Here is a 27219-nt window from a genome sequence, read left to right on the forward strand (position 1 = left end):
TTAAGTTCTAGTATTGAATCCACGGAGATCGTCGTAGCGTGTTGTTATTATTGTAGTATGTGACTTTTTTTTTTATTTTTCTTCGCTGTGAGCGCGTAAGGTAAGAACTAAAAAAAAAAAAAAAAAGAAAAGAAAAATTTACACGCATATCATTTTTCTCGTTGTTGTCACTAACCTGTCTACATGATTAGCTGAGTAAAATACTATTTTTTTCCCACTGAGTTTCACATGTAGTGAAAATATGATTGTTTACATACCTTTCTGCAAGATTCCTACTTTATTTTCTTGCTTAAATCCACTTAATAAAGGCTATTAAACAGCCAAGGTTTTGTATCAGCTTTTAAAGCTTTAAATGCCCTTATTATATGTACAGGTTTAATTTTGTTGTAAAAATTCAAAAATTGAATTTCATGAGTTTATTTATTAGTAACAACTTTGTAATATATACTGTGCACAGAAAGTTTTACTAAAAACACATTCTGAGAATTCAAGGCATGTATTGTATGTTGTGAAGTTGAGAAAAATGATCAAACATGCTAAAAAATAGCTCTCAAGTTTTCGGAAAACGTACTAAGCTTACGGAAGATATTTAAACAATTTTTTATGTGCATGCTTCTCATGTTTAGAAGATTGAATAATTTACGAAACAGCGTTCTCATTCAGACCGTGGGAGTATGTTGACATTGATTTCGTAAATAAATATGTAACGTTGATGTTGTAAATAAATACGTAACGTTAATGTCGCAAAAAAAGATGAACGGTACGAAATCTTAAAGTATTAAGGGGGTATTGGGAACCGATTTAAAAAATTTGGAACTAAATAAATTTTAAAATAGTGCTTGTGAAATTTACAAAAAATGATTTATCAGCATTTGAAATAATTTACAATGATAGCAATATGACATTTCAGATGAAATAGGTAAAATTTTCGGTTTGAGTCTTTTTTTAAAAAGTAGCTGTAATATTTCACATCCTAAAATCTTAACTAGCCATTTGGCGAATTTCAGTGTTCTGAGAACTAATTTTTTTCTGTTATTTTTTTCTTTCTCTCTTGTTTTATTTTAAAAAAGCTCAGGAACTAAAGAGACTAACTTCTATGATTTGCATATGGACCTGTGCATGTGGAAAAGTTTCTACCAAATAATGTGAATTTCATAAAAAAAGACATTATCTGATTGATGATTAGAATATTGTATGACATGCTTAACAAGTTGATCCAGATAAAAATTACAATGCTGCATTAAAAACTCAATCTAAAAAACACATTTATGCAAAAATTGACTAACATTTATGGTAAAATTTGACCTCTAGATACAAATTGCTAGTTATCAACAATGTTTGCCTTAAAAAAAAAAAAAAAAAAAAAAGGGGGAAACAATGCTCTATTAGCTGTTAATCCTTAGAATCATTTCACTTGGGGAGTGATAAAGAAAAGTCACAGGACTGAAATTTGAGAATTATTTATGTTCAAATGTTTGAACTCCAGTGTTTAAAACTCGGGGAGACTGTTGTCCAATGTTTGTTGATCCGTATTATGAGGCAGAGAAGCAAAGGGATGTAAGTGGGCTTTTTAAAGTTGTGAGTAAAAATGCATTTAAAGTTCAGGTCCTAGGTACGCTTTTAGAATTTTTCTTCTAAATCATGTATAGGAGCACCCACCAGAGCTACTAGTATGATTTCTTGCCCTAAAACAGGAGCGGCTCTCCTATCATTTGTACTGGTACTGATTATCTCCAAATTTTTAATTTTGGCAGTGGCGCTTACATTCTTTTGCTTTTCACTGCCTCGTGTGTGTATATATATATATATATATATATATATGTTGTTACTTATGCACTTGGAAACCCAAGCTCAAGTAGAAATGCTACTCGATTTTAAGGCAGAGAGGTATGGCTTCTTTTTGATCGAGCGGCCAATTTCTAGGTGGAAGTCCTTGAATAAAAAAAATTTTGAAAAATTCTATTGTTCAAAACAGTTGAAAACATTTATACATGTAAAATAAAAAGTTTGATTTTTGGTGCCCTTTAGCAGGGCTTCATGGGCTTATACTTAATTCAAGCCCTGGATATGATAACAGAGTTAAAATAATGACTTGAAAAAAATTCAAGAGAAATTGATCCAGACCTGTTTAAGACCTTTTTGTTGTGCAAAAATTGCAATGGTCATTTATTATTTTTATTTAAAAAAGAGAAAACTATAAAAAACAACCAAAAGATATTGCTTCCATTACGTTTAAAATCTTTAAGTGAGCTAATTCAACTTGGGCATAATGTTTCATGGGTTCGTCCTGGCATAAAGCGACCTGATTCTTTCATATGGTTTCTATATCGTAGAAAATGTCTGATGTATTTTTTTTATTATTTTTTCCTCTTTGGAGGCCTCCAAAAAAGCAATTTTTCCATATTTTCTTTCATAAGTTCTGGTTTAGATATTGTGTTTTTTGTCATCTTATAAAATTTTCACTTGGTCATTTAAGGCAGTTTAAAATCAGTACTGTTTTTTTTAGAAAATGTTCAGAAAATTATGTGTTTCTTATTGTGAAGATAGGCAATGTGGAAATTCTTATGGAGTAGTAGTAATGCAAAAGGAGGAAATATATATTTTGAAATGAGTGTAATAATCTTGCGTGTTGCATAATTTCATCTGTTTAAAATTTCTTTTAGAATGTCTCGAAGGAAAGATAGAAAGGAAGACAATACATATGAAAACAGCAGCAGTGAGGCTGAGGACTCTGAAAATGCGGCTTTTAGTGAGCATAGCCTGGATAAACGTAATGCTGGGTAAGTAGAGAACATTCAATTTTTTACAGCTTTCAGGCATTTAATAATTGAAGCTGAGTTCTGATGATTGAAGCATAAGTCTGAAAATTGAGTTCAAAAGAAAAGTATTAATGGCACTAAGTCACTCTTGATATTCAGTAAACTGCTTGGAAAAAAAAAAGAATTAAAAAAAAAAGTTTTTCTTGATCACTTATACACTCAAGCTTGCTTATTGGAATATCAGTTAAAAGAATATCCCACTTAATGTAATACATTTTCAATGTACCAAACCATTGATGGCTATTATTTTAATTCCGTTTAATAGAATATCTTGCTTATTAGAATACTTTTCCGTGGGAAATTGGTTAATTCCATTAAGCAGGCTCGACTGTATTTTCTTTTTTTTCAATTGGAATTTCTAAGTTTGTTATCATTGTACTACACTCATTAAGCTTACAGTATTTCAGATTAATGTATATATTTAGCTGTTTATTAGAAGTTGAAACAATCTGTTACTCTTTTTATTTGTTTCATCTTTTGAGAGATGTAAGTGAAGCCATTGTGGGGCAATACTGACCAAAGTGACTATGGAGCAAATTGTACCAGATTCAAAACTTTAATTACAAACATTTTATGAATTATTTCATTGGATATGAAACAGGCTTAAAAAATCAGCATAGCTATTTTAAGTATTCACTCTTGCAATAGATTTTCATAATATAAGTTAATTTTTTGTTAAATTAGATAGTTAGAAAAAAACTGAAAATTTTTTAAACTACTCTTTTAAAAGATAGGTTTGTGTGTGATAAGGAATGTTGCTATAATCGATGCTTATACAGTGAAACCTGTGTATAACAAAATTGTCTATAACAATAAAACTTTATAACGATTATTTTCCTTGGTCCCAGTAAAATGTCAGCATAAATAATCAAACCGTCTTAAACGATAACCTGTGTGTAACAATATTTTTTTAGGTCACAATAGTATCATGACAAACAATAGTATTGTATTGTCATACAATAGTATTGTAGACAAATTTCACTGCAGTTACTTCTTCTTGGAGTTAAATTTTAACATCAACTTTTAAAAGTGCCATCTGAATATTTCAATTGATTTTTTCATTAAAGTGAACATTTTGAAAGTATTTCTAATTATAAATGGCAGTCTTGTTGCAAGATTGAATTTATTCCTTAATTTTCAAAGGTATTTTTCATCTGACCAGCATTTTTATTTATGTGATACAATTTATAAATATTGTGATCAAATTCTTCAAAATGCATTTGTTTGCATTTTGTTATCAGTTAAAAGTGAAGAAGCAGCTATAAGATATGGATGTTATTATATAAGAAACTAAATAATTAGTTCCAAATAAAACCACTGACGCTGCAAATGAAGCTTTGGGCAAAGTGCACTAAAAACTCCAAGTGCAAATAAACAGTGAAGATAGTTATCAGATATCAACATTATTATATAAGAAAATTATAATAAGCATAGGTACTAATATTTCATCCCGTTTTATCTATCAGAGACAAAAATGACAAAATTACCACTTATATACTATTGCTCAGAGTGTTGGCACATGTACAAAAAGCATCCATCGCTCATTTACTTAGAAAGTACTGAGGGTAAGCATTTCCATTTGATACTATCATAATAAATGCAGGCAAGCATGTCAATGAGGAAGTTTAAAAATCCATTTATCTAAAAAAATCTGAACATTATTCTGACTCATTTCTATATTTCAGTCCGGTCTACTAAAAGAAATTTTTTTATCTAACTGTTTACATAACGAACTATAAACAGAGAATGGTATTTATTTATTTATTTTAAATTAGGCTACTTTTTCTCTATTCTTTATAGGAAATCTTTGAAATTTCAAGAAGCTTTTTTCTTTTATTTTATGGTACTTTCCGTTTTTTGGAATATTAGCTTTGATCAAGTTTTTCCAAAACAAACAAATTGTTAAAACTGAATGATATGTTGAATAATTTTTCTCTTGGTATAGTTTATTTCAGAAATGAAGCTTTTATAAATGAACTTTAAATGAACTTGAGAAATTAAAAGTATTAAAGCATCTGTAACTTTTTAAAAAAAAGTTTTAGTATCCATGGTACAATATTCTCAATGAGTACAAACTGCATATTAAGCTGCAATGTTAAAGTCCAGTCTTCTATTTGATTTAATCCAGCTTTAGGTTATTTTTAAAAATGATTGTAAAAAAATAGAATATTTAATGCATTAAATAGAGTAATGAGTGTAAGACAAGCCACCAATGGCTATTAAAATATGGTCTTTCTGAGCAGTAACCCAATAATGGTTTGACTGAAATAAAATTCTATATTAACCCAAAATAATAATATTAGTTGAAACTTCACATGTTGAGAGTGAAACTCCAAGTGCTGTTATTATGCTATTACTTTAAATAATAAATTAACAAATTTATAATTTAATAATTTAACAAATCTCATTTTTGAAATTAAATTGAGTTTTAAAATTAAGTTGCTTTTAGATCTCATACCAGGGGTACAGCCAAGGAAGGGGGGCCAACCTTGAAGAACCCTTGGTTTTAAGCTTTATGCCAACCTTAGTATCTTAACCCCTTCTTACTCTCTCTCATCAAATTTACAGGATAAACGTTTGTCTCCCATTTCTCGTACCCATGATATTTCTAAACTAGAGGACATAAAGTTCTAGCTAAAAAAAAAAAAAAAAATCCAAAAATCGAAAATGGATACATATGTTGTGCAAACACCATTATTTTAGTATAAATTTCTTGAAAAAAACAAATCACTTTTATGCCTTGAAAAATAATAAGATCATTAAGGGGAATGTGGACATAGGGAAGGTATAGGGGAATGTGGGCAAAGTTAAATTGTAAAATATTTTCAGTTTGCTGAGCCACTTATCTAGCAATATTGTGACTGTGTTCTTAAGCAAATAGTTGATTCCAGTCAAACAATAAGTTGCTGTATAGATCAAGTTATATAATTATACAAGTCATTTTCAAAATTTGCTATCCACATTGTAATATTTTGTGATTTATACTAAAAAATAGTTATTATAAAATGATAACATTTTTGCGTTACAATACTTAATTGCTTAATATTAATCATATTTTGACTTTAAGCCTATAATACAAATTGTTAAGTGAACATGGGGCAAAGTTAAATACAGTTGGCTCTCTGTTTAACAACTTTCAAAAAATTGTATTATTTATGAAAACGTCATGTGGACAAATGTAAAATGAAGGAACAAATGTCATTAAAAAAAAATATGATAGTGAAAAACATAATGAATTTATTGAACTGTCTCTACACCTGGAACTCATTTTAGTGCTCAACTTTCCTACTGTTGAAAATAATCTTTCTGAATTCATGCAGGTCGGTGGTACTGTTAACAATGCGCGATACACCTTCTCTGATTGTCTAGTAGAAGAGGTTTGTGCTTGCTTTTTATTAGCCCTTTAAATTTGAAATTTAAGACTGAATTTAATCTTTTTTTTTCTGTTATTTGTTTTCGTCTTCTTTTCAAAATTCGTTACAATGTGGATGCTTCCTTTAGTCAAAAGTACTACTTTTAGTCACTGAAAATGTTGGAATAAGCCAAAAAAAAAAAAAAAAGAGAGAAAGTAATTTTATTTTTCCAATATTTAATTTTTAATTATTGTTTTTTAAATGTCTGATTTTTAAACCAAATTGTTTCATCGTGTGATGTCACAAATAATGAAAGCCATCTTGAATTGTAGAAAGAAAATAAGTCGAAAATCAAGAGGAAAAATAAAGTAACTTACCCCATGTTTTCGGCCATGCACTTTCAGAAAAAAGTATTTTTGAAAAATGGAAAATAACCCAATTATATTTAATTATGTAAATACCTGAAAAAATGTTTCAATTGAATAAGGTTTTACCTCTGCAAATTTTCAAGGCACTATATAAATTCTAAATATTATCTTGCAAATTTTAAGCCAAATAGCGAGACAGGACAACAAACTAATACTGGTGACAAGAAATTGCCATTTGTTATGCTAACAAGGCAAAGTTTTTGACAAAAATTAGTACAGTTGAGACAAATGATTAAAAAAGAAATTTAGAAGTATTACTGCAATTGTTGGTAGGGAAAAAATGTTCATAGGGCAAATGCAGTCAAAATTACACCAGAAATGAACTTTCACAAAAGAGAACGTGAGTGATCAGGGAAATGGAAAAAATAAAAACATTTTGCACAACAGCGCACGAAAATGCGATTCATCTCACCATCTAGTAATGGCATTATCATTTTGCAATCTTTCCTCTATTTTTGTTTAAGGATATTCTATTAGTCTGTACTTTTGATGCCAAATTTTTGCATCAATAGATTGATTTTGGATTTGTACCATGAAAATTGTTTAATTGAAATTATTTATTATTATTTTTAGCTAATACCGAAAATACTGGTATTTTACCTCAGCAAATACCGGTATTACGAAATTGCAAAATTGCTCGAAATGCCGGTATTCGGTATCCTGGTATTGCAATCCCTATGTATGGCTAAATTCCTCTCCCCTGAGCAAATTCTTCCTGAGTAGTGTCTCATACTGTATTATAAATGGAAGTTTGTTTCCATGTTTGTGTGTCGTGTGTGTTATGTCATGGTGTACAGATATACCCATAGTACTATAGTAGGGGGACAGGGGCGAAGTGAATTAATGGGGCAAAGTGAAATTGTGAAATATTTACTCTTCTTTTAGCTCCACCTATCTGGTATGATTTTAACAATGTAGTACCATATGTAGTCTATTCCAGTCAGGAAAAAAATACTGCCGAAGATTAAAGCATTTGGTAATACAGGCAATTTAAAAAATTGATACTCATATTGTAATATTTTCTTGTAAACAAAAAATAAGTTTTGTTACTATAAAATGGTAAAAATCTTGTTATTAACATTTTAAATATTAATTGAGACCTCCTAATATTCAATTCAGTATTAATTTAGTTTATATTGAGCTTATTTTTATTTTAAATAAATTGTGCAATTAGTCAAGTGCATACAGGGCAAAGTGGATGGGGCAAAGTGAAATAGTTTGTTTCATTCACTCACTCAATCATTTAATATGAATCCCTTACGTTTTCATTTATAAATTAATTTACATTCCTTCATTTAGTAATTAACACTTATTCATTCATTCACTTATTTTCTTATTCCTTCATTCGTTTACTCGCTCATTTATTTTTCATAATATATTGATTCATTTATGCATTTATTTATTCATTTGTTTCATTATCTTTTCGTTTATTCATTCAACTTTTTATTTACTGATTCTTTTGATCAAAAATATGTTTTGTAATCGAATAGAAAATATTTTATTTTTCACTTTCCCCATGAAAAAAAGTGAAAATTTTCTTCTTTTTTTTTAAAGACTCAAATTTACTGCCAAAAATAAAAAATACTGTTTCAACGCTTGTTTTATTATAAAATGCAATTTTTTATGTACTGTAATTTTCAAAACAAATTTCCGATTTGTTCATTTTGAAAAAAAATCAAGTCATCTTGCATTTCACTTTGCCCCACATTCTCCTATAGCAGAAGGTGTAAAAAGGGAATATCATCTTTAGAATAAGATGAAAAGTGAAGGTAATAAAAGTGCTGAACAACTGTGAGTGTAGTTCTTTTCCCATGAAAAATAAAATAGAAAAATTCTGCTTCTCAATTTAAGACCTTAATTATGTTGAAGAAGAAAAGAGGATCAGCGATAAGAGTTTTCCAACTTCACTCTTTTTACTTAGCCCCAGCCAGTAGCGCAACTTCAAGTTTTTGGTCCTCTTACAAAATCTGATTTTGGGAGACTAAAAATCGTATTACTCTATACTTTTAGTTCAATTTTTCGAGTTTGTCGACCGCCACAATTTTTCCAAACATGCATAGCACATACATATATGTATATATGGAGAGAGAGAAAGGGGGAAGAAGGGGGGAATTGAGCATTATATAATTTTAGCAAGGAATCATTAGTTACAGAAATTAAGAAATTCTGCCGAATGAGGAGAAAAAGAATAAACAATATGAGTTTAACAGAAATAGGCGGTTTGGGGGAGTGGAGTTTCTAAAACTCCCTTGAAATTCTTGTTCAAAAAACGAAATTTTAGATTACATTTGGAAGCAGGAAGGTTCAGCGTCCTTCGTTGTAAACGTTTTGAAATTGAAGTCTTGAAAACGTGATTGTAAGCCATTTTTTGTAACATAATGGGAAGGGGTTAGTCAGTGCCGGATTAAGCTAGCGCGGGACCAGTAGCAAATGTTTTAAAGAGGCCCTAGTTTTTCTATAATGAACGCGGACTTCTTTATGAAGATAGGGAGTTGCACTTATAAAACAGACATCTATGTATACATTACATTCACAGGGAGTGTGATTCACATATATTACATACCCCTGGTAATTTTTGTGAAGTCCGAAATGAAATTGTTTACGATCCTTAATGATGTTGGTGATTAATAGGGAGGGAAAGGGGGAAGGCTTCTCAAGAACGTTCCCTCAGAAATTTGTTTTATAATTCCGGAAAAAAAGTTTTAGGTTGTCATTGATGATGCTACAAAAGTGGGAGGTGATTCATAGGCCCTCCCCGAAAAATTTTCAGAACTGAAGTTTTGAAAACGCGATTGTTGGCCATTGTTGGTAATGTCAGAGTAAGGTAATATCCCTTCGGGAATAATCCGGGAATTTTTCGCCATTGATGTCCTAAGAGCACAATTTTAGGCGATATTTAGTAACGTTTGTGTGGTGGGGGGAGGCGGTTGGTACTCTCCTACGGAAGTTTTTCAGAATTACAGTAGTAAATGCGCAATTTTAGACCATCTTTCGTGATGTCAGAGGAGAAAATTTCGGGTTTTCACCCCCTGAAGTTTTTCGGAATTTAACTTCCAAAAAGGCACAGTTTAGGAATTTTTTGATATTGTTGGGCAAATTGTTGTCCGGCTCTGGGGTCAGTGACCCTTTTCTGCAATTTTTCGGTATGAGAGTTCGAAAACGCAATTTTAAGAAGATCTCAATGACGCTAAACAATGGATTTCGGGGGTTCTTCCCGGAAAGTTTTCTAAATTGAATTCCTAAAATTGAAAATGTAATGCACCTTTGATTACTTTCGGTGACAGGATGAGGTTCGGAACTCTGCCCCGGAGTTTTTCGAATTTCCAAAGTAGTGAATAGAAGTTTCGGGGGCTTTAACCGTAAATATGTCAAAGTGAAGCTTTACTCACGTGATCATCTTTGAGGTCAGGTGAAGAGGTCAGAGTCTTCCACAAATTTCTCAATATTAAGTTCCAAAACGTTATTTTAGACAATTTTCCATTATGTTAGTTAAGAGGGGAAACGGGGAGAAGGGGGGGTTCGAGGGTCCTTCCCCGGAATTTTTTTTTTTAAATTCAACTTTTATAAACGCAATTGCAGGCCACCTTTGATGACGTTAGGAGAAGAGATTGAAATGGGGACTCAGCCCCAGAATTTTTAGAAATTAAAGCTCCAAACGCGCCTTGTAAATTTTTTGAAGATGAATTTTAAATATGCGATTGTATGCCATCTTTAAATTTCCCTTTTAAAATTTCGATTTCGAAAAATTCCGGAGCAAAGACAAAATACTTTTTAAGGGGTTATATAAGGGGGAGAGGGTCAGAGACTCTTCCGACAATTTTTGGTGTTGAAGCTCCCAAAACACAATTTTAGATGATCTTCGGTAATTTAGATTAGAGGAACGAGGGTTCGGGGTTCTCCCCCGGAAAATTCTCTAAACTGAACTCATGAAAACGCATTTGTAGTCCACTTTTGATGACGTTAGGACAGGGCTGTCGACAGGATTTATGGCCCCTATGCAACTTTCTTCAGGGCCCCTAACGTTTTACTTTAACCTTTAACTTCCTCTTTCTAGGCTTCGTTTTCTCCTAAATATCCTAAATATTGTTAGTTGATCTAATAAAAAGTTTTTTTTTTACTGAAAGTCTCAATTAAAATTGATTTGCGATTTCAGGTATGATGGACCCTTTTTGTAGCTCGGACAACTTTATTTCAATAGCAAAGCATGCCATTTTAAAAGTTTTTTTCCTCACGATGTATCTTTTTCTCCGCGCGTTTGCTTAACAAAAAAAAAAAAAAAAAAAAAAAAAAAAAAAAAAAAAAAAAAAATGCAAAAACATAATAAATAAATAAATAAACTCTGCTGTCTTTTTTTTTTTTTTAAATCTTGGAGGAGGAGAGTGATGCAGGGACATCCTTTGGGTTGAGGGTAAAATATCTCCATTCTTAGGGGGTCCGGGGGTTTCTCCCCTGTGAATTTTTTTGAAAAATACATTAAAAAATTCTGCATTTTGATGCATTATGCGGGATTATAGGAACTACAAAAACATCAGGAAAAAAAAAAGGAAAACACAAAATTTCTGAAAATTCACTCTTTTGCAAGCTAAGACAATGCAAAGTACAAATTGCTCGTGGTTCGACAAATCATTGAAATTAATTGACAGAGAGGAATAGCGAGGGGGGGGGGGAAACGATGACACATTGTCACTTGCTCACATCGGCTCTCGGTATAATTAGTTTATGATCATCCCTTCAACTCACCAACAAACACAACACTGAATTAACTGAAAAAAAGATCAAGATTAAAAAATGCTTTAAAAGAAATGGTGGAAATATTTAGAAATTAGGTAATGAGAAAATAACACCCTAACCATTCAGACGAATCATACTTTATACACCTGATAGGAAATAAAATTGAAGCACGTTTCAAGCAGTTTAAGAAATTTTCTAAATTATTTTCAAGGCCTCTAGAACAATTCAAATTTTTTCTGGACCGAAACTCGACTAATGCTCAAAAACTAGTGAGAATATTTGCTAGCGAGTAGTATCAATCTGTTATGACTTTTGGCTCTTCAATTATAATTTGTTTTGAAAAAAGGGCATTGCGTAAACGTGCTCCGGTCTCCCTATGATTTTTTTTTCGCGTGAATTCCAAGGCTAAAAAAATTGCTTCTTTTTGAAAGATAAACATAATTTTAGTGAAATGGACAATGGACTTATAAATAAGCGCTTGCATTTTCAGCGTTCGAAACTCAAAACATAGGCAAGCGACGCAGTTCGATAAAAAGATTTTAAAATATGAGTTGATTTGAGTTTTGAGTGCAGTGCTGCAAATTGAAACTAATTCTGGTGTTACTTCTAGAGTTAAAAAAAAGGGGGGGGGGGGCAGAAGGCATTTTGAAAGAGGCATTCCTCATCAAAGTGTATAGAACGCCCTTATAGTCCGGGAGCCTATCAAAACGCCTCGTGAAAGTCAGCTGCGTTTCCGTGGGTGGGATGGGCGGCGGTAGCCTCCCAATCATGTAAAAAAAAATAAATAAATAAATAAAAAGTCAATCATTTCCTCCTGGCTGAAACTTGGTCAAATTATAGTTAAGACAATATCTCGAAGGAAAATACAAAGTCAGCTGACGTAACGCAGTGGGTTGTGAGTCAGTTGGTAGGTCGAACATGTAAAAAAAAAAAGAAAAAAAAAAAAAATCAGTGATTTCCTCTCAGCTAAGAATTTGCCTGATGACAACTTATATGCATCTATAAATAAATACTCAAGTCAGCTGACTGTACTCCGGTGGAAAAATGGTCAGCTGGTACATTGAAAGTACCAGCAGTTAGGGAAGTTATGACGCAGGAGTTAAGCGGGAGCATTTGTCGCCTACTAGAATGCACCAGCTGACGAGTTTTCCCTCGACTTACTGCCAGCTGACTTTATTTATTAGTTATAGAAGTACATTAACAATCCGCTTACAAATTTTTATATGGGTGGAAGTGACATATGCTAAATTATTTTCGTTATTTCTAAAGATTGAAGTAACACACCCTAGCATAGAATACAATAGTGGTATCCAACCTACTGCCTGCGGGTCACATTCATCCCTTGAATGGATTTAATCCTATCCAGTGGGAAGCTTACAAGCCAATGGACCAGCCTTTAGTTGATATTATTATTATTTTGCATTTTCTAGAGAAAACTAAGCCCAAAAAATTTGAAAAACCGCACTATTGATCCTCCAAGTTAGAAAACTTCGTGGACGTACGGCGAGGAGCAGGGGTACCACTAATTAGACCAGGGCGTCCCAACCTTTCAAGCTATGCACCCCCCTCTGAACACTGATAAGAATTCACGCCCCCTCCACGTACACTACCATAATCGGAATTAGAAACTAAGCCTGATTAATATACAAACAGGTGAATAAGTTTGTGCACAGAATTTAATATTACAACAGCAAAATGCAGTAATCATAAGCTTTGCTCCAAAAACAGAGAAGGTCCTTTTTGACCAATGAAGGTACCCTGTAAAATTTGAATGGGCCCCGACTGTTGATCGTTCTATTCTGCTTTTTAATTTATGATTTGTCTATGTGTGTATCGATTATAAAACTATTTCAATGGTGTATTTATTCAGTAGTACTTAATAACATTCTAAACTACTGGGTTTATATTTTTTTCTTTATAGTTTTTTTTTGGTTTTCACGCAGTCGGGTTTTTTGTTTTTATTTAATAATATATATTTCTTTATTAGTAGCCACAGCAGGGATTTTTCTTAATGAAACCAATGAGGAATTTTTAAGGCTCTGCGCAAATAGTGGGTGTGAAGCGAAGTCCTGGCGATTGTGGACTGTTGCTGTAGTGTGTGCATGTTGGTACTAGATGAAAAATGAAGCTTAAAAGTTAATATTGCTACAACTATGAATTCTTCTAAAGAAATTTGAGGCATGTAGAGTAACGGCACCAGTAACAGACAAGGGGTCCAGTAGCAGACAGTCATAAGTTTGGATTTAAATAATAAAACTTTTAGGCGGGGAAAACTGATGTTGTTGTGGCTCATGAATACGGTGCAACCATCTAGTGTTATCAGAGTGAATTTAATGAGCCAGTTGTTATTTACAAGGCAGTGGTTGAAGGTTATGAACAAACAACACGAGGTCAGCTGGTGTTTCATTTGAGTTACGGCGTTTGATCCTTGATCCGGCATCCACTGCGATGGATTGGATTTTCATCCATTGGATTTTCGCTGCATTTGATTAGCTGGGTTGTGACAGACAGGAGGAATGTTATCTTCAACAATGAATCCCGATTTATTCCCAGTGGTCATAGGTAACCTATTTCACTCCATATTAAGCCGTGTTTTATCTTGTATATCTGCTAGAGGAGTCTATATAACTTACGGTTTTGTAACCTTTATTGTGTCATAATTTATTAATAAAACAATTTTTTGTTCTGAATTTGTAATCATTTCCTTATCTTGTCATAGGCCACATCCATTTTAAGTTTCGTGAAGATCGTCATTTCCTTCTGGGTTAATGTATTTTTTTTTGTGAGAGTGTATTTCAACTTCTGAAGTTTGCGCGGTAAAAGTTCAGTTTGCGCGACTTAATCACGCCCAATGATTCTGATTTTGAGCTGAAAATTTAAGTCCAAGCATTAGAAAAAAACTAATGATATTCAAAAATAGCGGTAAGAAATAGTTGTTCTTTTCTCCAAAGTCTAAAGCGCCGTCTGTCGGCATTTTTTAAACTACATCTTCAAAAGATATTTATTTTCAAGAAAAAAATGATAGAAGAATAATTTTAGCGAAAACCGCAAACGAATCGACCAACTTTTCCGTTTTTTATGATCATTTGAAATTTTGGACCCTAAACTTTAATGGTGCCTATCTCCTTCGGAAGACGTTTGGGACCTTTATTTTTGCCAGCATATTTTTTATCCTGTTGTGTACTATCACGCCTTAAAGATTTGCCCAAGAGTTAAAAAACACCCTGTATATATATATATACACGGTGTTCCGTTTTAACCTGCAAGACTTTTATTTTCGCAACCGTTAGTCCTAGATGTATACTTCCAGTGGTAAAAATGTTCAAAATCAGATGCAGGGTTAGGATATTGAAATTTTGAAGCAAAAATAAAAATGAGTCAAAAAATACAAAATTTAACTTTTTATACGGCCCTAGGACCTCTAACTTTTATTTAGGGAAATTCCATTGAAAAATAATTCCAACACAAAAAGTTTGAAATTAATACGACCAATACTCACCTAGATATGAAACGCAGAGTTTTTTTTTTTTGACTTACACCACTTTTCACTAGCCGTCAATAACACCTTTTGGGGAAAAATATAGCTGTTAACAAGTGTTAAAAATCATATGTGTGCATAGTGTGTGGTTTTTCAAAATGTTTGAGGTTTTGTTGTGTGTTTTTGCGTATCACGGTATAACATTCGCATTTATTTTTGAATAGCAATAAGAAAATATTAATACTCCGATTTTCTACTTTGAACAAACTGCCGTTCTTGTGAAAGGGCGATAAGTTCCAATCTCATCTTCTGTATAAGTCCCTTGAAACTTTGAAATGGAATATCTCCTTCAGTTTTGGTCGCACAAATATCAAGTTTTTTTTGTGTCAGTAATAGTTTTCAATGGAGATTATTTCTCTAAACATTAGTGAGGGTACCTAGGGCCCGTATAAAAAGTTAAAATTCATATTTTTTGGCTCATTTTTATTTTCGCTTTAAACTTTCAGTATCTTAACTCTGCATCTGATTTTGAACATTTTTGCAACTGGAAGTATACATCTAGGACTAACGGTTGCGAAAATAAAGGTCTTGCAGGTTAAAACGGAACAGCCTGTAGATGCATATTTTTTTTTTTTGTGATATTTTCAAAAAAAAAAAAAGAAGGGAAAAAAATGATTTTTTTGCACGTGGGACTGAAATGAAAGTAATATTTCACATTGTATTTATTCGTCGATATATTTCTTTTTATTAATGTACAGTACCCTTATAAAAACCCTTCTTGAGTAGCAATTCCTCTTTCTTTCACCAAATAAAATAAATAACTTTTATTTATCTTTTTAATGAGCTCATAGTATCCTTTCTAGGTAGAGCAGTCGCTGCTTTCAACAATCCGTGACCATTTTTGCTCGCATTAAATCTTCTTTTCATAGCGTAATGACGTTTTCCTTATTAAATGGAAAGTCGATAAAATGTTGCTAATGAACATCCCGCCAAAAGCAAGGGAAGTAGTTCTCTTATAATGACATGTATCCTCTCCTGTTATCCTTCTTCTGTGACGCAACAGATTTCGAGGAAGTTCCATTCCTCTATTAGCAATCATTCTCCAAAAAATATGAAGAAGGGCATAAATCAGATCGAGCAGCTATGTTATATATATTTATATATATATTTTAAATATTTTTAACACCGTAACAACCACTTAGTGATTCTGTTGATCCGTCTTTCTACCTTGCATGTGTTTATTTACCTGTTTGACGGCTGACTCATCTGGTGATTAAACTGTTGGCGAATGATGGAAGGGGATTACCGACTCCGTTCCGTCTGAATAAGATGGCTGACCGCAATGTGTTGTTTTCTCTTAGTCGCTGAATCACTTGGATGGTAATAGCTGGATGGTGTGCAGTGTGAAAACAATGCATTCGTATAGCTAAGCTGTATTATGAACATAAAGCTTGGAGTTTGTGTATGTTGTGTTTTGAATGTTTAAAGATTGACCCAACGACTTCTTCGTGGTTCTTGCTCTTGTTCGCATTTCCCTGGAAATTGTTTAATAAACGAACTAAAATTAGATCCAATTTAAATGGAAAGATGAGCTCAAAGCGGTAAGTCTTTTAAAGCTAATTACTTTTCAAGCGTTTTTGTTATCGTTCGCGTTTAATAGTTTACTCTTGAATTTCCGAACCATCACGTTTAGCTTATTTTTTAAAAAATATATTTCACTATAAATTTTATTGAGGAATTTGAGGGGGAATATCAAAAGGCAGAAATCGTTTGTTTGTGTGTTTTCAAAAATGTGTTACATTGCATTTGATTTTTTTTCTGCTTATAGTTGATTTTTTTATTACTTGCGAGGCAGATCTGAACTAAATTTGAGTCAGATTGCTTTGACTGATTGAGAATTTAATTGATTAAGGCCCAACATTGTCATGCGGTATTATTCCCGTAGTTTTAAGATGCTGTCACTGGTCCCAATAATTACTAACGTTTTTATTTCTGCACCTTAGTACATATTTTCTGTTGTTGCAAAGTCCTCCCGTTGAAAAAAGAACACTCATACTTTTCTGATCAAATTATTGAACTAATAAAATTTAATTTAGGAAAAAAGCATTAATTTTCGGAATTTGTACCTTTGGGACTTTTTACTAGCAAACTAATGTTGTGTAGAACCCATGCGTTGTTTAAAAGTTTTGACTAAAACTGTATCTTTATGTTTTAAAATTTTGTTTGCGCTTTTATTTCTTTTCAACTACTTTTGCTTTCACAGTTACTTAGTTTCTGTTGGGGAATTTTTTCCAAAAATAGACTGTTAAATCTTAGTGCGTGAAAAGTTCGAATCTTTCTGAAAGATGTGAAAAGGTATTACTTGAACAACTCCAACTTGAAATTCACGGTTCATAAATTGGGAATTTTACGAAAGAAAAAACCTGTTGAGGAAACCTGGCAGCATATGCACTGTAATCTGCGTAATAATCTCTCAAATGCTTTTAGCGTTAATACAGGGAATGCAAATTTTCTCTCCTGATTCCTTCTCGGCACAATCTGTTATGTCATCGCTTCACTTAACACAGAAATATTTTTAGTGGTGACAATGCCTCCCTTAAGTTGTCTGTTTTTTCCCTCACAAACAGTTGCTAAGGGTTAAGAAAGAAATCTGAATTTTTGCATGCTAAGTATTTGAGATAGCTTGACTGAAACAGTTTTAGCGATTTTATTTATAAACCTGGTAAGTCATTACAATTTTAGATCGTTTTACTAGGATAATAAAACAGAAATAATGAAAATGAATGACATTTTCTTTAGCGTTCGCCAAGGCAGTGGAAAATAACTAACTGTGAAACTTATCACGTTTACCTATCCACAATAAACATTAAAAAAAAAAAAAAAAAAAAAAAAAAACCGCCTCTTCCTTATTGTTGCTTTTCTTAATTTGACAGGAATTACTTGCCACATAATACTTTAATTTTTAAAAGTCAAAAAGCATGCTTCTAAGGAGTGAGAGGCAAAAATGTAATTTTTGTCATAGCATTAAGGGGGTCCGGGACACATTTTGAAAAAAAAAAAAAAAAACATGAAAGAGTTTAGAGTTTTGAAATTTTTCGCTCTGATTCATCATCTATTTAATAAGCAAAATCATAACATAAGTACTAAAAATTTTTTTTTTTAAATTTAATTTATTCCCCCCCCCTCCAAAAAAAAAATTACCTGCCAATGCTATTATCTGAGAGACACATTTGATTTTGTACAATATTTAGTAAATCAGTAGATTGTTTTCTTTTTTCGGAATATTTTTTAATATTTTTTTCACGTCTAACAACGAAGAGTTCCAAACAAACTTTTCTCGAATGTTTTTCATGTGTCTGGCTAACTTTATTGATTTTTAACTTCAGTTAATGACTCATAGCGTACGTATAGCTCATTTATTATATCTTAATATTGCATCTATTGATTCTCTTTGTAACGTTGAGTAGATAAAAGTGATAATTAAATAGTTAGTTTTCAATTAATACATTTTAACTTACGCTCCTTGTGTTTCAAATTTGAATGATCGATTTTTCATGAAATGAGCTGTACTTAGTTGAGTGGTGCAACATAAAATTATGGTATTTTATGTTTAGGTTAGACATTAAAAACGTTCCGAAAATAAAAGTGTCTTTTGTCTCACAAATAATTAGTATGCTTCGCTATTTAAAATTCAAAGAATTAAAGGCAAGTTCTATATCAGTCTAAATTTGTTATTCGACCACTTAATGCTTTTGAAATTGCTGATTTTATCTCTAAAACCCATTCAAGCATTTCGGGCAAACTATTCCGGTGTGTTTTGGTGTTTAAACCAACCATTTGCTCCCTGCTAAATTCTTCTTTAACATTATTTTGTAGAATATCATTCTAAAAGCTAGTTTTCTGAATAATGTATACCCCTTATATTTTTTAGAATTTCATTTCTTCTATATGATACTACTCATTTATTTCTAGCACTTTGTCTAAACCTTAAATTAGCTCCTCCATTTTCACCAACATTTTGTCGTTCTTCTTTATATGGTATAGTAGGGGAATGTGGGGCAAAGTGAAATGTTAAGATAACTTACTTTTTTCAAAATGAAGAAGTTGGTAATTTGTTCTGACAATTACGGTACATAAAGAAAGAACAATATATTTTACAACAAAACTTGCATTGAAACATAATTTTTTTTATATTTGACAGTTAATTTGTACTTCCAACAAAAGTAAGTTGGAAATTTTTCACTTATTATTTTTTTTATGGGGCAAAGTGAAAAATAAAATATTTTCCTACTAAAATATTTTCTATTCGACTGTTAAAGATATTTTTGATCAAATAAATAAGTAAATAAAATATTGAATGAGAAATGAAATGGAAATGAAACTGACATCGAATAAATAAATTAGTTAATATAAGAAAAAAAATAAATGAGTCGATAAATTTGTGAATGAATAAGAAAATAAGTGAACGAGTGAATAAATCAGTGAATTATCAAATGAAAGATTGTATCTGAAATCATAAATAGATGAATACCTAAGGGATTTGATAAAAAATTGAATTTGTAAATGAAGTGAACTACTTCACTTTGCCCCATCGTCTTTGCCCCGCATGCACTTGACTAGCTGTACAAACCATTTAAATTACAAATAAGCTTAATATTAAACAAATAAATACTGCAATGAATATTAATAGATAATTTTAACAACAAGAACTTTATGTCATTTAATTTTAACAAAAATGTTTTTTCGCTTATAAAAAATATTACAATATGAGTATCAAATTTTCAAAATTGCTTGCATTATCTTATTCTTTGATTTTCAGAGATATTTTTTTTTCTTGACTGGAATGGACGACATGTGTTACAATATAGTTAAAATCTTACTAAATAGGTGGTGCTAAAAGCCCACTTCTTGCCGAGTTCCAGAAACGGGGAACCACCATCAATGCCCATGTTGTCCAAAAGCGTCCACATACGGCCAATGCGGTAAACACGACATTGCAGTAGTTTCTGTGGGAAACGCTGGAGCTGGAACATCCACCGTGCCCCCTTTCACCGTGCAAATCTTTCACTGTATGACTTTCATGGTTTTTGGACCTCTAAAAAACAAGCTATTCGCAGACGACACACCGGATATCGCGGCATCACAATGAACGACGAAGTGTGTAACTGGGTTCATACACACAGTCTTATATCCGATAGCAACCTACTAGCTTCTTTAAAGATGGAATTGACCGCCTAGTGTCGCAATGGGATAAATGTGCCAACAGTTTGGGCAATTATTTTTGAGTTAATAAAATCGTAACCGTTACTTTAGGCTAGTGACCAGGTTTTATTTGAATGCCCCTTATAATTTTGTGTATTTGTGAAGTTCTCTCCAAAGCTTGATTCAGCTAAAAAATTGTATTTAAATCAGGGGTGTTTGTGATCCGAAATTTCTGAAAATATCGAAAATTTTAGGCTGTCAACACAATCGAAACTGAAAAATTATTTAAAAAAAATACTTTTAAAATGCCCCCCCCAATGATTTCAATGATTTTTGTAAGCATATTTGAAGAGTTTTTAGGAGGGGGGGGGGGCTGGAGCTTCCTCATAGTTTACGAAAATTCCACTGTCTTCAGAAAATTTTACTTGAGTCCACTATCATCCCTGATTTTTGTGTTCCAACTTCATATTGCTATCTGTTTACTTTCACAGAATCTCGTTGAGTTCCGAAAGACGTCCGGCCGTCCACATATAATACAACTTGAACTAATGCTTATTGTGCCCTGCTTCTCTCATTCACCTTGTAAAACATAATTGTGTTCCTTAATAAATAGGGATGACGTTGTTGATTACTTAATTAAAGGTTAGTGGTCCATAAATTAAGATGAAAACTAAATTAAGAAATTAAAATAAGATAAAAATTCCTAGATTTATTTAATTGTTATAGTCTTTCTTATTTTATAATTCATGTTCAAAAATAACTTCTTATTCAATTTCGTGTAAATTTCCTTCCTTTTAAAGATAAGAATTTTTTTTTTTTCGAATTAGGGGGAAAAAAGAAGAAACAAGCTTAAGCCTTGCTCAGCTAGTTAATATTTAAAGATTGAACGTTTCAAAGCAATAGGAAGTTTATTAAAATACTCTACTCTTGTAAAAGTTTCCTTTCTACGTTAGACAGTCGTGAGATTTAGAGATTTAAATGAAGCATTTGAATTAAAACTAATTTCAATTCCTCCAATCGTTTTATTTATGTATTTGAAATCCACTAGCTCTGCCAGAACTTTCTCCTGGGAGTGGGGGAGGGGGAGAGGTCGTAATGGTCCTTACCAGGGTTGGGTTTTGAACTGTCTAAAACTGGTTTAGGACAAGACAGGTGGTTTTTACCGTCCAAAATGGTCTAAAACTGTCCGAAAGTGTTTTAACTGTCCATAAGTATGCTAAAGCTAAAGGGGTGTAATCGAATCAATTCGTATTTACTGCAATATGCGCAATGCATAAATATAAATACTATTAAGTTTTAATTAATGAGTATCTGATAATATTTTTCTCTGAAATGCTCATATAAAAAATATTTTACTTAAAAAAGCCAATAACTCTGTCACATAAAAATTTCCTTAAGTAATAGTTGTAGAGTTATGAAAGGAAAGGAGTGTTATTAAATGTAATATTTAGGCTTAAAAAAAGCTTAATTTTTAATCGTTTTTGCTTATGAGTTTTACACGGTGCTTTAACAAATTTTGGTTTTCAAATTACAGATAATAGAACTTTAAATCGATGATTAAATATAAACTCTTATATATTAAAACTTGTGCAATTTATTTTTTTTTATTCATATTTTTAAAACAATGCATTCTGTAACTAAAGTAAACAAAAACTTTTGTTGCTTGACAATTTTTAGAAACAATTATTAGTATTTTTCTAAACTAGTTTTGTAATAATTTAGTTTTAAATCATGAATTGGCATCATAGTGCAGAGAAGAAAATTTTCAGAAAGCTGTAAAAGATTTTAAAATATTATTCGTTCAGTTCAAAAAATTGTCATTTGTTGCATTCAAGTCAATTATTGCACTATATTTTGAACACTTTCATTTGCACACATGCATAAATATCCAAAAGTTTGGTTACTATTATGGGGAAAAAAACACTCATGCGTACAATTTGAAAATTTTAATGAAGAATTCAATTTCTATATAACTAGATTAGAATCAGCTGTATAATTAGGTTACATATACTTTTATACTGAAATGTTCACCCCCCCCATTGAATAAATATTTAATATAAAACATAACTTTGGCACATTTTGTTCTGTTTTTGATGTTTTCTCGCAAAATAGTTTCTCTGAAAATGTACTTTTTTGGGCACTTTCGGACAGTTATGGACGCAAGGATTTTGGACAAAACGGTAAAAACTATGGTATATACCGTAGTGTTCAAAACCTTGCCAACCCTGGTCCTTACATGTATTTATATTACCGAACGTGGATTGGCAAGACTCTAAAACCCCGTGTAACCGCATGCGTAATAATTTTTTACCTTACAGCTAGCATATTCCTTACGTATTTTCTACACTTCCATTTGTAACAAAAATGTATCATTTTTTAGGATGAAACTCCAGGTAAGATGTGTAACGTTGAGTCTGCACTGTCGGATGGTAAATCATAAAATCGTTGAAACAATGCCGTAAAAATGCGCAGCATTTGCGTATAAGGAGGGGAAAAAACAAATCCGTAATGGCCTCTCACGCTGCACTCATAAAACTATTTTCCCAACATAATCAAAAAAAATTTCAAAGCTTCATCTCCTACTCTTATATCACAACTTAAGTTCTGGAAAAAAGTTTAATATGTTCCAGGATTTATGATTTCTATTTTGCTCATTGTATTCCTTATTTGAAACTGTCGGAGTGCAGGCTCTGGATGCAAAATGTATTTTTTTTATTTAAAAATAATATTTGCTGTTTTTATTTAATGCTTTTGTTTCATGTATGCATGATTTTGTTTGCTAGATGCATGAATGTGTCCCTTTATTCAGTTGCCAGTTCCTTATATTGAAAAGAAGAGACATTTCTTTTCTAGGTGAATTATGACGCATTTCAACATAACCCGAAGAATTTCGTTTCTTTGAATGCTTGAATTGAATTTGAAAATTTTCACAGCAATAGTTTACACTGCTTAACCAAAAAATTTTAAATTTTACGAAAATTGGAGAATATAAGGTGCATAATGAACTAGCAGGGCAAAGTGAAATTGTAAAATATTTTACTATTTTCATCGTCACCTGTCTGGCGATATTTAAACTATGTTACTAATTATTACTCAACCGTAGAAGCAGCAGGTTTTAAATTTTCTTAACATTTTTTTCAAAATGATTCATTATTCCTAAGTTTTTTCCCCCTGCAAATATCCATCAACGCGAGATATGTTTATTTTTGAATTCAAGACCATTGGTATGGCTTATGGGTCATAGTGGTTTATTCTAATGTTTTTCTACATGCCTTACACACAAGAAATTATTAACTTAAAAAGAATCCAGTGAGAAAAAGTTTTGTTTGTACTTCGCATCAATAAGTATGGTATGAAATTTTGAAAAAAAAAAAAAAAAAAAAAAAACGTTTCATTTGCAACGTTATCGGTAACTGCTGAGGAATTTATCATTCATCAATCTGAACTGAGGTGACTTGCTTTATTTCTAGAAAAGGGTTTTCGTCATACACGTTGACTAAATGAACATATTTCAGCTTCCAAGATTTCCTTCTAGGCTTAAATTCAAAAGTCCTATGATTAAAATATTTTTCTTCTTCAAATCCTGGTTATTGATTCTTTCTGAAGTGCTAAATTCAACTGCTTTTGCTCGTGAAGCAAAACTACATCCGACAGAAGGCGTTATAGATTAAAATACCACGCGTTCACCGTTCCATTTCAGTGCTTTACTTCCATTTCGAAAAGTAAGTACAAGTTTAAAATAATCACATTGTCACGATATATTTGCTGTTATTATTATTATTTTTGTTTTGTTTAGAGTTCTTATGTATTTTGTAATGTGTGAGGAAGTAGTGCGCTCTAATTGTGTTACTATTTAACAGGTTGGAGTCTCAGACTTCTCGCTTGTCCTAATGAGCGAATCATTTAACAGTCTAAGTAAGGAAACAATGCGACATTATTGAGACCCAATTTTGAGTTTCCGCACAAGCTCCTTTGTGAAATTTAACTGTTTAGTGATTTTTTACTGAAATTTTGAATTAAAACTGCAATTTCGAAGAGTTCTGTACATTGTTAATGCAATGATTTCTTCACAAATGGTGACCGTTTTGAGGGTGGGCAAGGAGTGATGATTTGTTTTGATAGCCAATGAACATTTTCAACATTCCTTGTGCGGAAAAGCTACAAAAATTTGAAGAAAATTAAATAAGAAGGAAAATTGAACACTTATTTAATGTCTATTCTTTCATTTCCTGATTTTTACGCTTGTACGTTTCAGAGATAACGTGTCAGATCTGATATAGTTCCCCAAAAGCGGAGTTGGAAAAACCCGGCTTCTTTTCAAATATTCAACCAAGCGTTTTTTCCCTTCATGATTTAAAAAAATTTAAAGATTTTTTTAGAGTTTTTAAGATATTTTAAGGCTTTTCAGTAAGTGTTCTCAATATTTAAAAATATATTTTTTTTTGTTGTAAATGCTAAATTAAATTTCATTAATTTATACATGCATGCCATTAAATAGTTGGCATGCATGATTCTTATTTTATGGATGGAGTGTAAAACGTAACCTCAACTTCAGCATGCAATGAAAATTGTTTTCAATGCTTAAATTCGCGAAGTTTAAGCTAAAATTAAAATTTGATGTTAAAAAGTGACCATAGGGTCACACACGCAACACGTACAAATCATTATTTTCAAGCAGTTTTTTTTTTTTTTTTGCAAAATGTTGATGCATCATATTATGACACATAATGGTTTCTTATATTCAAATACATAAAAAATAATACGAAAAGCTTAAAATTCCTGGAATAGTGCAAATATACGAGTACGCAATTGTCTTATTTGGGCAAATGGATTGGGTAAACTATGATTGCGGTAAAAGAGAAAGATTGCAGTCTAAAAGTCAAACTGAATTGAATTTGAAAGTCTTAAGAATTTACGTACCACAATATGGGATTTTTAAAAACATTCAATATGAGGATAAAGTATTACTTTTCATTGCTAAAACAAAATGACTTTTTTAACAAGATATTCATCCAAAGATAACCGAGTTTACTTTCCCGCATACTATCATGAATTCTGTAACGTTAGCTTTTCTCTCTTTCATTCGGGTCCGGTTCCAAATTCGATTAAATATAGTTTTTTATTAATTAAAAAAGTTATATCGAAAAAAGTTAATTTCTTTTAAATAAAAAGAAAAGTATCAACTGCTCAAAATTATAGGTGCTGTATTTCAGCAATTTTAAGATAGTAATGTTTTAAATGCAAAATTTTAATTAGAACATGCATTTCTAATATATGAGTATACAAGATTAGGAGAAATAAAACGTAGTGCTGTATTACAAAAAATCCACGCAATATATAAAACTTAAAAGCTGAACAAGTAATTATATACAAAAGTAAGATTTAAAAAAAAAGTGAATTACAAAGGTTGCAAAATTTAAGAAGATTATATTGCCATTGAAATTTCATAACAATTAAAATATTTCTCCCTTTAATTGCTAAAAAAACAAGTATGGAAGTTAAAAATAATGTGAAAGATTATCTCTGCAATCAAATTTTGTCAAGAATGAAATTATTTGCAGATTTTTCGTTTTAGTTTGCAAGACGATGCACTTCCATTGAACAAAAAACTAAAGTATGTTCTGAATCTTTGTGATGTCTTTGATTTTTTGTTACACGTATTTTGCTTCTGGTGTTATTGGTTTATAGGTGAAAAGATTTTAAATTCTCCTACAGGTATTAATGTTGAAAAGTCGCTGAGAAAATTTAAATTAAAAAAAAATGTGAAGTTTTACATTTAAAGCTGTTTTTGTCAAAACCAAACTACCTAAGATGTGAATTTACACAAAAGTTTTATCATAGGTTTCTTTTAACTGTTGAAAATTAACGAAATATTGCTCGAATCAAAATGTGATGAGAATGAGCCCCCTTCCAGCATCATGATAGTCTTTGCAAGAGATCATTTAATCAGACTTTTTTTCCCCCAAAATTCCTTTAGGAGAAACACACATTCAGACAAATATTTCTCATGTCTTATAAACCTTCTTTCAAACTTTTAAAACGTTTTAAAACCTTTATTCAATTAGCTTAATTTGATTTATTTCTTCACTTATTTTTGTTTTTAGAGACATTTTTGACGGGGTTATATTCTAATGGGGGTTTCTTTCATGGTCTTATTTTATTCTTTTCTAAAAACCTTTCACGGGAAAATGGCTAAAAAGGTAATACCGTATCATTTTTTTAATTTAAAAGGTATTTATGTAAAATAAAAAAAAAATCATTGGAGAAATATTGCAAAAAAAAAAAAAAAACTGTTGGAGGGAGGTAAAGGGCAGTAACTGCAAATTTTTCATTAAAATTTTTTTTTGCATTTCTGTCATCTGTTGTACGTTAGTTTTAGTGTACAAGCTTGCTTATTTGGTTTCCGCTGAAAAAAAAGGCGCGAAAAAAACGTGTAATTCCAACATTTCCTTTTGTTAGTATTGAATTCAACACACATTTCTTCAAATATCTCGAAAACTTTTCTGGAGATACTGCCAGGGACCGATTTACACACCTGGGTGCCCCGGGCAGTGACAAATATGGTGCCTCCCCCCCCCCACACAAAAAATATGAGGGTAAGTGTGTTGGATATTATTTTGATAGAAAGAAAACTTTAAAATATCGATTTCATACGAAAAAAGTTAATAATTAATATGTTTTGCAAAGAAATCATTTAATATAAATCTGAAATAAATTTATGGTTTTCATGTTAGAAATGTTTTTACAGTCGCAGATGGAAAAACTAGGATACACATGGTAAAGGTAAATTATAATGTTCGTTCAGCGCATCAATGATTCTTTATATATTTTCTCCTTTGCTTTCTTGTAGTAAATTCATCTATAATGTCCTTATAATCATATTTTAGGTCAAACTTACTTCTATTGATAACAGAACTAATAAAGATAATTTACCGTCAGAAATGAGAGTACGCAAAGGACACTTAATTCTCTTCAACAGTGAAAATGATCGTTCTCCACAACAATTGGCTAATATGCTTTCATTTAATGAAAAAAATTGTCAAATGACAAATTTTTTTTGTTTCCTTTAGTTAGAAGCCCCGAACACTGGTCCCTTTGGGAAAAAGAAATGACAGAAATTTGGTGCCCCCTTTCCTTTGGTGCCCCGGACCCGGGACCCGAATGCCCTGCCGTAAATCAGTCCCTGGATACTGCCATTTACCTGCTCA

At 31.6% G+C, this 27219-nt stretch overlaps 1 long non-coding RNA gene across 1 annotated transcript; it reads left to right on the plus strand.

Moving 5' to 3' along the window:
- The first annotated feature begins 13 nt into the window (after positions 1-13).
- On the plus strand, positions 14-27219 carry LOC129231315 (uncharacterized). The gene is made up of 3 exons (XR_008581236.1): positions 14-100; positions 2664-2780; positions 27082-27219. It is a non-coding gene; the product is annotated as an uncharacterized LOC129231315 (long non-coding RNA).

This window comes from Uloborus diversus, chromosome 10 (genome assembly GCF_026930045.1).
Source record: "Uloborus diversus isolate 005 chromosome 10, Udiv.v.3.1, whole genome shotgun sequence".
NCBI lineage: Eukaryota > Metazoa > Arthropoda > Arachnida > Araneae > Uloboridae > Uloborus > Uloborus diversus.